Below are 12,037 nucleotides of genomic sequence, written 5' to 3'. Positions count from 1 at the left end.
TACCAAGGTAGGCTTTACAATAGTATTATATAGCCAGAAAACAACTCTAGGCGAAAGGCCCCACGTTTTACCAATTGCACCTATACATCCATACAAGGCGGATGTTGCCTTCCTCACTCTTTCCTCAATATTAGGCTTCCATGTAAGCTTGCTGTCAAGGATAATACATAGGTACTTTACCTTGTCAGAAAGCATCAGAGGAGCGCCCCCTAGTGAGGGAAGTTGAGCTCTGGGTATTTTATGTTTCCTCGTACATAGGACGAGCTCCGTCTTAAGAGGATTCACCGACAGGCCGCAATCCGTTGCTCATCTAACAACTACGTTAAGATATCCCTGCATCAGTTTGTACAGAGTATCCACAAATTTTTCTCTAACGATTAATGCAACGTCATCCGCGTAGGCAATTACCCTGCAGCCCCCTATCACCAGCTCCTCCAGCAAGTCATTTACGACAACAACCCAGAGGAAAAGCGAGAGAACACCACTTTGCGGAGTGCCCCTACTCGCCTGCCGGTGGATGGAGATGCCGCCCCATTCTGCCGCGACAGTTCTACACTCTTCCATTCCTCCCAAGAGATAGCGCCGTCTTCCTTACCGCTGTCCATTATTCGATGATCGAGCCCGCCTGTTTAGCGACTTCGCTAAATGACTTTCGCGGGCCACCACCAATCCTGGGCCCCTTTTCTTGCGGGATATCCTCTTCCTGGAAGCGTTGCCTTTTAACTCCCGAGTCCAATTGTCTTCCACTCCCTTTCCACTGCCCTCCTCTGTTCCCTTATGGCCTTCCTGGCCCACTCGAGCGTCTGGGAATGCTTCTCAGATAACTTAGAGCCATTCTGCCCACCGTAGCGCTCCAGGATCTTGGTAGTCATACGAAGATCAGAGATGGACCGTTTACTCTGGCCTTGCTGCCGTTTAGGCCTAGTGGAGGGTCCCCGGAGAGATACTCTCGAAGTCCCCGGAAAACTAGGGGAAAGCCCCTTGCTTGTGCTGGCTTGCCCATTCATCGCCCCTACTTTAGGAATTACAGACGGTTCCGTCTGTACTCCGCTACCTATGAAAGGTGGATTCCCACCCTTTACCCCCCGATTAATACTGAAAGTCGGTTCCGACTTTCCCTCGGTGTCTCCCTTGGTTACTACCTTACGCGTCGATTTCGACGTATTACCCCCACTAGAGACTACCTCCCGGGGCAAAAATTTTCGAGGAGGCGATTTCGCTCCTCCTGTCTTGAGAGAGGTGGTTTTGGGACTCGGTTCCGAGTTTCCGCCACCTTCTGAGGCTTTATACAGGTTTATTGTTTTGTTAGTTGTGTTGTTGTTTGTTGTTGTTATTCATTATTGTATTGAGTCGAAGCCGCTATCCAAACCCGTAGTGTGTAGTCGTCCTTAAAGGGCCCCATGGTTGTCTATGCCGTAGCAGGGTGGCTATGCGAGGGTTGACGCATGTCCTTATGGGGCATTCGTTCAGTGCCAGATCGGACACAAAGACGGCAATCGTCTCAACCGCACCTACACCGCCAACCCAATGGCTACGGGTTTGGAACCTATTCCGAGGCCTGCCAAGGTTTTAGCGGGAGCAGTCACGTCATTAGCTCATTAAAATGTGTGGAAAGAAAATAAGTCCAAGTCCGAAAGCGGGGGTGGGGTCGTCATCGTTCAGGAAGACCGTTGAGGCCGCAGTTCATTTAGCGCTTCCCAGGGTGCATCACGCGGAGGCGATCTGCCCTACACCCCACACCAAGGGTTGCAACCCAGAAGGAAAAGGAAGGGGCTACTCATGTGGTGCGAGTGGATAAAGCAAGTGCTGATGTCATGGACCCTCGGTGCGGGAACCGTCTGAGTCTCTTCTTGGCGTCTGCTACTTTCGATGTCTTTCCCAAATGATTATCTCGGACGGTTCCTGTAGCTGCCCTCCCTTGACGGTGACATAGATTAACTTGCAGTATTCCAAAGCCGCTACCGCATTACTAAGCAGACGGTTTGCCCAGCTGCATATTTCACCTAACATAAATCAGTGCAAGAGGGTCTTTAGGGGCCGTCTCTTTTGGTTTTGCGCCACGTTATTATGTAACAGGAATTCGAGTAGACCTAGGACTGGTCTTAAAGTACCATCTCATCTCACAATGGCGATCTTGAGCAATTCTGCGAAGACCTGGTGGCGGCAGAGGTGTGTTATAGGGGTAAACGCGGATGGTTGAGGTTTGTGATTGCATCTGCTTATTTTTCTTACGATGCTCTAAAAGCGCCACCACCTGGGAAGGCCACCAGTCATCTGGGCCTCGTTCTCTGTTGCGATGTCAATGCCCAACATACAATCTGGGGCAGCAGCAAATGCAATGAACGGGGTCCTTAGCCGTTCGAGTTTATCACTTCGCTTGCTGAAACATACACAACAAGGGCACACAACCTACGTTTGTAACTGCTATAAGCAGGCCCGTCGAGCGGGGGGGCGGATCGGGTACTTTTTCCCCCGGGCCCGTAGTTTTCAGAGGGGCCCGGACTCGAGATTATACGTATTTATATGAATTAGACATCATTGGAAAGGGCCCGCATTTGCAATTTTCCCCCGGGGCCCGGATTTTCCCCCGGGGCCCGGATATCCTCTCTACGGCCCTGGCTATAAGGCAGGAGGTGACTGATTTCACCTTATAAAATTCAAAACTTGGGTGGTCAGTCAAGAATTGGAGAGTCGTTATCGAAGATTCGTGCTAACAGCACAGGTACATTGAATTTTAATGTAGCGAGGAGGCACAAATGCCATTGCCCTCAAAAAACCCCAGAAAAACAGACTGACATAAGCTTAGGGCGGCATTGCGGAACCTTGACGTGACGCCACCAAGACTTCGGAAAGAACAGGAACTCAACACTGTCTTAACTGAATGTTTTGGGTCAGCCTGTTCAATTCAACCTCTCCTCGACCGGACTCTCGTTCCATGGTGGAACCGAGAGCTCCAGGTGTTGGGGCGTGAGTCGAGAAAACTTCTAAATCGGGCCTCAAAACTAATCCTTCTAAGAACTCTGAGCGATACCGTAATGTTCAGAAAAACTACAAGAAACTTATTCAGGAATCGAAAAGAGCTTCTTATAGGAACTTCCGCAGCGGTATTGAATCTCTAAGTGGCACGGCGAAATTGGTTAGAATCCCAGAAAAGGGGTTCAACCGCAAAGCTGGGGCCACTTAGGAAGTCTGATAGCTCTTTCACGAAGACACTCAGCTTGCTGATGGAATCTCACTTTCCTGGAGATTTGTCATCAAATCTTTTAGCCGCTACAAGTCGCCCGGACCAGATGGCATATATCCTGTCATGCTGAAGGAAGGCATAGAGCCCGTAACTGCAACCTTGAAGAAAATCTTCACTGCATGCCTGGCACTTCAAAATGATCGTCATTACTTACACGAGCGACTTCATGCACAAACAATTGCAAAAAAAAGTTGAAAATGTTTTATTTTGCAAATACAAAAAGTGCGAAACACGGTTTTTACTCAAAAATTCATTACTCAAAACCAACTCATTTTAGCTACTAGGCATTCAGCTCAATTAAAGTTTCAGATGTCCTTCTGATTTGGAAAAAGTTATAAAAAAAAAATACTCTTTTTGAAATATTGAATTTCGAAAAAATTTCAATTTTTTTTCTGTTTTGCTAAATAAAAAATTTTCGACTACTTTTTTGCAATTGTTTCTACATGAAGTCGCTCGTGTAAGTAATGACGATCATTTCGAACCCAGAATTATTAAAATCGGTTCATTTTTGACTAAGTTATGGTGTATATTTCGCAATTGTTGATAAATTATGTTATTCTTAATTTGAGTTGAGGGTTATAAAATTTGGTTTTAGTTCTTCATAAACTGCTTGAATGCCTCTATTATTCTTACAATTGTGTTCTTTCTCAATTATTTCACTTAATTCATTTTTATCTTCTTAATCTTTTAGTAAAGTAAAACGTCTCATAATTCTAAACTTTCTGTTATAAGAGAATAATTCTTCGTAAGTGGTCTTAAAGGTGTTGTAAAATACGTCATCTATTAAAATTGCATTTAGTTGTGCAGGGTTAAAAAGTTTTTTAAGTAGTGTAATGGCTGTATTTCTATCTAACTCTTTAATTTGTATAAGTTTTCTTTTGTTTTTAAAAATTTGCTTGTTTTTCATTCTTACGGCTCCTGATTCAGTTTTTCCTATTATAACCTGATTTTTTTTTTCTTCATCATGTTGGTCTCTTTGTCGCGGGGATGAGGCTTAAGTGGTGGTTTGACCACCATATCATGGGGACTAACCCAACACGAACTATGAGGGAAGCTCCATATGAGGATTGGCTAGCCATCCATCCGCTTTACGGCAAAATTGGTGGCCATCCAATCACAATATGAAGATCACCGTATCGACGAAGATCCCCTGTTAATCCTTAACCCCCATCATCTCCTGTCCTCGCCCCCCCTAACCAAAGATGTCATGCGACCCATGCCTATTGGGTGGTTTGCAGTCAGGGGGCTTGCTGTCCGACTGTATTTCTACGGAGCTACCTCGATGCCGGGTCTCCTCGGGGTATAACCATGACCGTGCTGTGGTGTGGGGCGATGCCATGGTCGACCATTATGTTTCCCCTTTCTTTTTAAAAGATCACCATGTCTGCCACGGACCTCTATGGACAAGCAGTACTTAAATGCAAAGGAAGCTATAGCTTCCACCCCCAAATCTGAATCAAACTAGATTTGTTTTAGTACGACGGAAGCTGGGATAATCAAGCCTAGTGGAAGGGTCAGTACATCCAAGCCCTTCACGGCTAGCCCATTTCGTACGGTGGAAGCTGGTGCTAAGGAAAAACCTGGCAACTGCAGAAGTGGCGGTACTAACAATAACCCAATAAAACAATAAATAAAAGCCAAGGAGTCAATTTCCTGTAGCACCAATACCGGGACTAGCTCTCGTAAAGGTAGTAAAACTGAGTCTGAAACGACTGATACCTCCACAGTAGCAAAGCCTGCACGGCATGGCTACAAGGAGAGAGGTGCTGCCTTCAGGCTACTGGAGTGCTTCAAAACGATTCCAGAGGGGGAGTGGTCTGTCAAACAGAAGCACTCTTTTAGCTGGGCAACAAGGGTAACGGAGAAGTCCCCACGGGGTTCTGAACCGACCCCAAAACGTCAGTTGTCGGAAGACCCACCCAGCAACCCCAGCACGTTGAAGAACAAGACTTCTGCAGCTACATACAGGAAGCTGTCAGAGGCCAACAGCTAGGGGCGGTGGTTGATAGAAGAAACCCTGACGGCACTATTTCGCCTGAAAATTGGATGAAAGTGGAAGCCACGCTCTTAAGCGTTTTCTTCCAAATTCTGAAGGAGAATTCGGGTCCAGCTCCTTTCAGTCGCGATAGTGGCTGGCATCAAAACCACGTGAAGCTTATCGCCTGTGCCGATCGCCTGTGCTGATCTTTAGAAAATATACAAGGATCGGCGAATTATGGCCTGGGTCTAAACTCGAGGTAATTTCAAGGGATGGCATCCGCAATTTACCAAGAGCTAGGACCTGGTTACCAGCGAAGCCATCAGGCCCTCAAAGGATCCTTGAAATGATTCGGGTGTGTATTCCGGAGCTTCCTACAACGTCGTGGAATGTCACAAAGCTGGACAATCCCAAGGGTGAGTACCGAAGCACTACTTTCGTAGTCTGCAAGGGCTCGGTGGTCGGACTGGCGCGATCTGACGGTGTAGTAAGCTATGAGCTTTCATCCATAACAGTGGAGGTCTATAATAAGAACAAGACGTCTAATTCAAAGGGCCCAGTTGGAGCTGAGATAGGCCCCACGGCGGAATCTGGCTCCGGTCCTAACACTGCTACAGCGCTACGAAAGACCTCTGCTGACGGCAGTATCTCCACCTTGTTAGATAGAGTACTTGATACTACTCTCACTGATGAGGAGGAGCTACTGGCGTCAGACTCCGATGATCCTAACAAAACGGTGGTGGAGAGGAAGCCCAGTAACCATGATGGCTCGGGTTCTTCAAATTAATCTTCACCACTCAAAGGCTGCCTCCGCCAGCCTCATAATCCACCTGTTAAATGGTGGGCATCATATTGTCATGATTCAAGAACCATGGGTATCACATGGACTTGTTGTCGGACTAAGGACTCAAAAATATAAACTGATATATGCTCGTAACAAAGGTAATCCTAATACAAACTGATGTATGCTCGTAACCTAGGTTATCATGCTCTCTAATTACAGCAACACCGATCAATTGACCATTAGCCTGGAGTCGGGAAATTAACGGATGTGGCTATCTTGCTGTCCCCTAGCACATGACCATGAAGAGCTACCGAGATTAATATTCAAAGATCTGGTAGCGCAGGCGCAGAAGCTTGGCGCAAAGCTAATTATTGTTGCGGGTGCAAATGCGCATCACGAGATATGGGGCAGCACTGATACTAACGCTAGAGGTGAGTGTCTCTTTGATTATCTGATGGGAACCAAACTACAGATTTGCAACAAAGGCCATTAACCTACTTTTGTCATTAGTAATAGACAGGAAGTGTTAGACGCTACTTTTGCCTTTGACTTCGTTATTAACAGAATTAAAAACTGGAAAGTTTTGGAAGAACATTTCTTCTCTGATCATAGATATATCTCTTTTGAGGTTAGCAAAAATCTACCGAAACCTAAGCCTGGTAGAAATATCAGGAAAACAGACTGGGAAAAGTATGTAGATCGTATCGGGGTTACCCTAGGAACATGTCCATCTGTGGTACCAAAAAACATAGAAGGACTAGAAAATTTGGTTCACAAGATTACCTACAACATGAGTGCTGCCTTGGCGGACGCCTGTCCCATAAGAAGACTGAGGGGTAAACCCAAGCCGAAGTGGTGGACGGTTGATTTAAGCAAGCTTCAAAAAGCAAGCAGAAGCACTTTTAATGAGACAAAGAAAACTCGCCTCGCAGAAGATTGGAAAGGCTATAAAGATGCTCTGAGAATCTAAAAGAAGGAAATCAGAAATTACTGCAGCACTCACTGATCTTGGGATAGAACCGGGCTTTTTTTTCTTTTTTTTTTTTTGCGGTGAGGCTGGGTTAAAAATGCCTTCGCACCATATAGTAACCGTCGCTTCTACGTGTGTGGTGATTCCACTAAAAATATCCCTCCTCTTCTCTTGGATTTTTCCACCCCGGGACTGCTTCCGCATTACTTCGAGGTAGAGGGCCAAGACGGCGTCCTAAGAAGGACACATACTTACTCACCCTGCGTCCAGGGTCGCCTGTTTTGAGAAACCTATGCTCAATGCTCTTTAGCATAACTCTCCATTTCGCGCTTCTTTCTTCGGATAATATCCTCCACAAAATTTGCGACGGCATTCCATTTTTCTTCGTCTATCTTCATTTTCACTGTAATTTCTTCAGGTGTAAGTACACCAATAGCTCGTTGCAGACCTCTTCTCTCTACGTTCCACCTTTGGCATTTAAAGAAGCTGTGCTCCGCATCATCATACTCAATATCTCCATATATGCAGCTTGGTTGGCTCACTTTTCCCATTCGCCACAAATACTTGTGAAAGGACCCATGTCCGGACATAAACTGTGTGAGGTAATAGATAACCTCATCGTGCTTTCTTTCTACCCACTTTTTTAGATTGGATATTAGTCTCGCTGTCCATCTACCATACCGTTCAAAGTTCCATCTTGCTTGCCAAAGTGTGAGCGTTTGAACTCTAATTTCGGAGAATCGTGGTACTGAGATTCCTGTGTTTTTGCCTCCCATCTCCGTTTGCGTTCTTGTGCTCGAATATCTATAGGGATGGTTCCGCTGAGAACTAGCACAGCTGCTTCAGATACTGTTCTGTATGACGAAGCCACTCTAGGAGCGCAGATGAGTTGCACAGATTGCAGAGTTTTCCGCCGGCATTGCAACCTTGGCGAATCTGCCCATATTTCGCATCCGTATAAGAGAATCGAGTTCATCGTGTCCATTAAAAGTTTTCGCTTGTTCTGCGTTGGACCTCCAAGGTCTGCCATGAGCTTACTTAACATGCTGCTTACTTTGTCAGCTCTTGTGGCAGGATGGTATACATCGAGCATCACCTGATTTAACTTCCTTTTGGCTTCGTCAGCGTTTCGGGCGATTATTGCAGCAGCAATGTCATCTGCGTATCCCACTAAATGCACATCCTCAGGCATCTCTATTCGAAGGATTTCATCGTAGCTTATATTCCAAAGTTCAGGTCCCAGCATTGATCCTTGCGCCGCACCTGCTGTTATTTGTTTAGTCTTACACCCTTCTCGCGTTTCGTATAAGAGCACACGATTGCTTAGATAGCTACGAATAATCTTCAATAGATTATTCGGGATCTTGAATTTTACCTTTAAGGCTTCATTTCCGTCATCCGAACTTAAACTGTTGAATGCATTTCTAATATACAGTGTGGCCAGTAATACTAAGCGTTTGGAGTATCGATTATCTGCATGGGCATGTTCTACGCTAGCTATTACATCTTGGATGGCTCCTAAGGTAGATCTGCCACTTCTGAAAACCATGCTGCCTGTCAGAGAGGCCGCCACTGTTCTCTACGGCTTTGCTAAGCCTATGCTTTATCAGTTTCTCAAAGAGTTTTCCTGAGCTATCCAACCTGCATAACGGTCTATAAGCGGACGCTAATGTTGGGTCTCCTCTTCCCTTACTGATTAGCACTAGTTTTTGTTGTTTCCATATTTCTGGAAAAATTCCTTCTTTTAGGAATGCGTTGTACATGTCTAGCAGCAAATGAGGGCGTTCGATTGCCAATAGTTTCAACATTTCTGCAACTATGCCATCAGGTCCTGGCGCTTTATTGCATTTCATTGCTTTTGCAGCATCCATAAGTTCTTCTTCTGTGAATGGAACAGGTTCCGTTGCTTCATGCTCAGCAGGGGATTTGGTAGCCCAACCCCCATGGGTTATTGTTTAGATTGTGTCGTAGCTCTTCCCATTTGTCTGTTTTGCTTTGGCTTATAATATAGCTTTCCTCAATTATTTTCTGCTCTTTTTTTATTCTTCGTATTCCGTTATCGCCGGGCCCAATCTTCTACTTTCTACTTATGGATGCACATATCTCTAAGTTCTGCGATCTTATGCGTCCACCAGTTCACAGCATTTCTTTTTTTTGTTCTCATCTATTTAAGGCATAGATGCATTGCAACCTATCGTACTGCATTGCATTGTTGTCTTGACGAGTGTTTTTGCTGAACTATTCGTACATTTTCGTCAATAGTTGCTAGGAGCGTCGCTGGGTTTAGCTTGTTTATGTTCCATTTGCGTGTACTTTTATTTCAATTTTCACGCACTCTTTGGTTTTCCATTTCAATGCAAAATGTGTTGTATTGATGGTCACTCCCATTGTCATCTTCCAGAACTCTCCAGTCTTTAGTAAAGGTGACTATGCTTTCCGATGCTAGGGGTATGTCGGGTGTTGTGCTTTCGCAACCTGGCTTTCGGTACGCAGTCGTTCCTGTGTTGAGCACCACTAAACCTAGTCAGGCTGCCATGTTCAGCACTCGTCTACCTCTTGAGTTCGTTGTCGCCGAGCCCCATTCCTGCTATTATTAATCGTCCCTCTAAACTAAGGGCTTTGTCTTCAATATTTTCCAGTTTTCGGATGAATTCATCTATATTGTCGTTCGATGTAAGATAACAGCTTATCATTATGAATTGGCTGTTTTGAATGTAGACGAAACCATCGCCTGATCCTTTCCTAGTTATTACGAAATTTGTGCCCCTAGGCAGCCAGATGGCGGTAGTTCCCGAGTCGTCTTCGATCCAAGCTTTCTCGGATTGAGCATATTGTTCCCTTATCAATACTGCTTGAACTCCTTTTTCTAAGACCATCTGCTCCATTAGCAGGTCTGCATTTTTACTCCTGTGCATATTTGCTTGAAGTATAATCATATCTTATCTTATCTTGGCATATTCTTCTGTCATCGGGCAGTTGCCAGGGCCTGGCATGTGCTTTGTCTCGCTGCGATTGACATCAGTACATAGACAGCATTTGGGCTCTTTGGTGCACTCTTTCATTTTGTGCACAGCTTCTCCACATCGGATGCATATACCCTTTCCGCTTCTGTCTGGTCCTTTGCAGTTTGATTGAAGGTGTCCGACAACGAAGCACCGCTTCAGAGATGTGCTAGCCCTATCATTGCACTAGCCCATCCGATTTTGATATTATTTTGCTTGAGCAGCTTTTCTACGCTTTTAATAGCGAGAGTAACATAAGCCCGTACTTGTTGTCGTTGACTAGGTTTTGTGATCCTAACATCGATATTTGCATTAGTGCCAGCTAGCATTTTTCTCACAGCGTCATCAACTTCCTTCTTCTCCGTGACGGCATCCAAGTCTATAATCTCTACAGTTGAAGTTGGTCTGAGGGTTGTAATGGAACCGACCGCTTTTACGGTTTCCTCTAATTGCTTCAAAAAAATCAGCGTTAACTGTTTTCCCCTTTTCTAACTCAAGTAAAAGAGCGCCAGTTTTGGTTCTTTTTATGCCTTTTACCGTTGTGGTTTCGTCTGGCATGGTCTTTTCTCGGAGGTTTTCGAGGATTTCAGCATAACTGTGGCCCTGTACCGGCTTTACCAACACAGCCTCCGACTTTGGTTTTGGTATTCGCTCATTCTTATTTTGGTTCACTTTAGCCTTCCTTACTCCATCGTTTTGCGCTCCATCACTTCCTTTTGGCACGGTAGTGTGTATAAATTTTTGCCGGCTTACCACTTGCCATTTCTCAGGCTCTCGAACTCTTAGTTTCTTCGAAAAGTCGGGTGCGGCAAGACTTGCTGCATTCCGTTTTACGGTTAAAGGAGTACTCTCCTGGACAACACCTGTTTTCCGAGCCGTTGCGGGGGTGTCACCTCCGATTTCTTTCGTTGATGTGCCCGGCAAGAGACGACTTTTACCGGCTTTCTCAGCTCGAATCCAACCTCCTCTGCAGTTTTTCATGAAAGACAAATAGTTCGTAAAGCTCTGAGACTCCGGTCTTTATTTCCGTGGAAGTCTTCCTACTCTTAAATATAGCTGCTTTCATCTTCCTAAGCACTCTCAAACATTTCTCTACGTCTTTCTCTTCTTCAGCTCGCATTTGGACATTAAACTCTTGTCGCGGAGATGCGGTGGTTTCCCGTTCTGTGTTTGCGTCCTTTTACAGGGATATACGACGGCGCATTTGCAGTATTTTTAACCTCTTTTCATGTTTCTCTTACGTCTAATTCTTGAGGCGTCATTTCAGCTCCTTCGTTGACCGTCTTTGATTTTCCTATAGTTCGCAATGTTCCACTCGTAAGGGGCGAATTCGCTTTTTGTAGTGGCGAGCGAAGCAATCGAGGTTTCTTTACGAAAGGGCTCTCCATCAGTAATGGCCTTCTGCTGTTTTTCTTCTTTTTGTCTTTTTTTCATAATTTTTACCATTCTTTTTTATTTAACCAGCGCCTCGTGTGCAGGGGGGCGGGCCGAAATAGTCAAGAGCGGGTGTACCCTCGGAGGCATTGCTCCTACCCCAGTTCCCTCAGGCTTGATCTACGCTTTACCGATCCCGGAAAACAATCGAGTATCGGCGCTCGCCCGGAGCAACGAAAGCTACTATTCTTTCGCCCAATGAACACTTCCTGACCAGGGTCCCAGGCGGCCGGTTACTGGTATACAACGAAGCTAACACATCGGCAGAGCGAACTCACATCACCCCTTTGAGGTCGCAGGTGGAAAGCCATAACGACCTATCCAGGGACTAACAGTGCGTCCCGGTGCATACCGGTCATGCTTTTTTACATGACATGGCGAACACACACTGACCAGCACACCGCCCATTATGGGAACAGACATGTGCTGGATTTTGTCTCCTAATTTTCTAGCTAACTCTTACAAAGTCGCTGAAACGAGGGACATCTTGACTAGGGTCCGCGGGTTCGTCGTATCCGTCACCTCCTTGTGGGAGATGCCCTTGCGGGCAGTAGTTGTTTTGATGCTGAGTTGGTTGCCTGAATGTTGTGTTTCAAGACGTTGTGCCCATGGGTTCTGGTTTTGG

The sequence above is a fragment of the Anastrepha ludens genome, chromosome X (genome assembly GCF_028408465.1).
Source record: "Anastrepha ludens isolate Willacy chromosome X, idAnaLude1.1, whole genome shotgun sequence".
Lineage (NCBI taxonomy): Eukaryota > Metazoa > Arthropoda > Insecta > Diptera > Tephritidae > Anastrepha > Anastrepha ludens.
Note: the sequence above shows the minus strand (reverse complement) of the source record.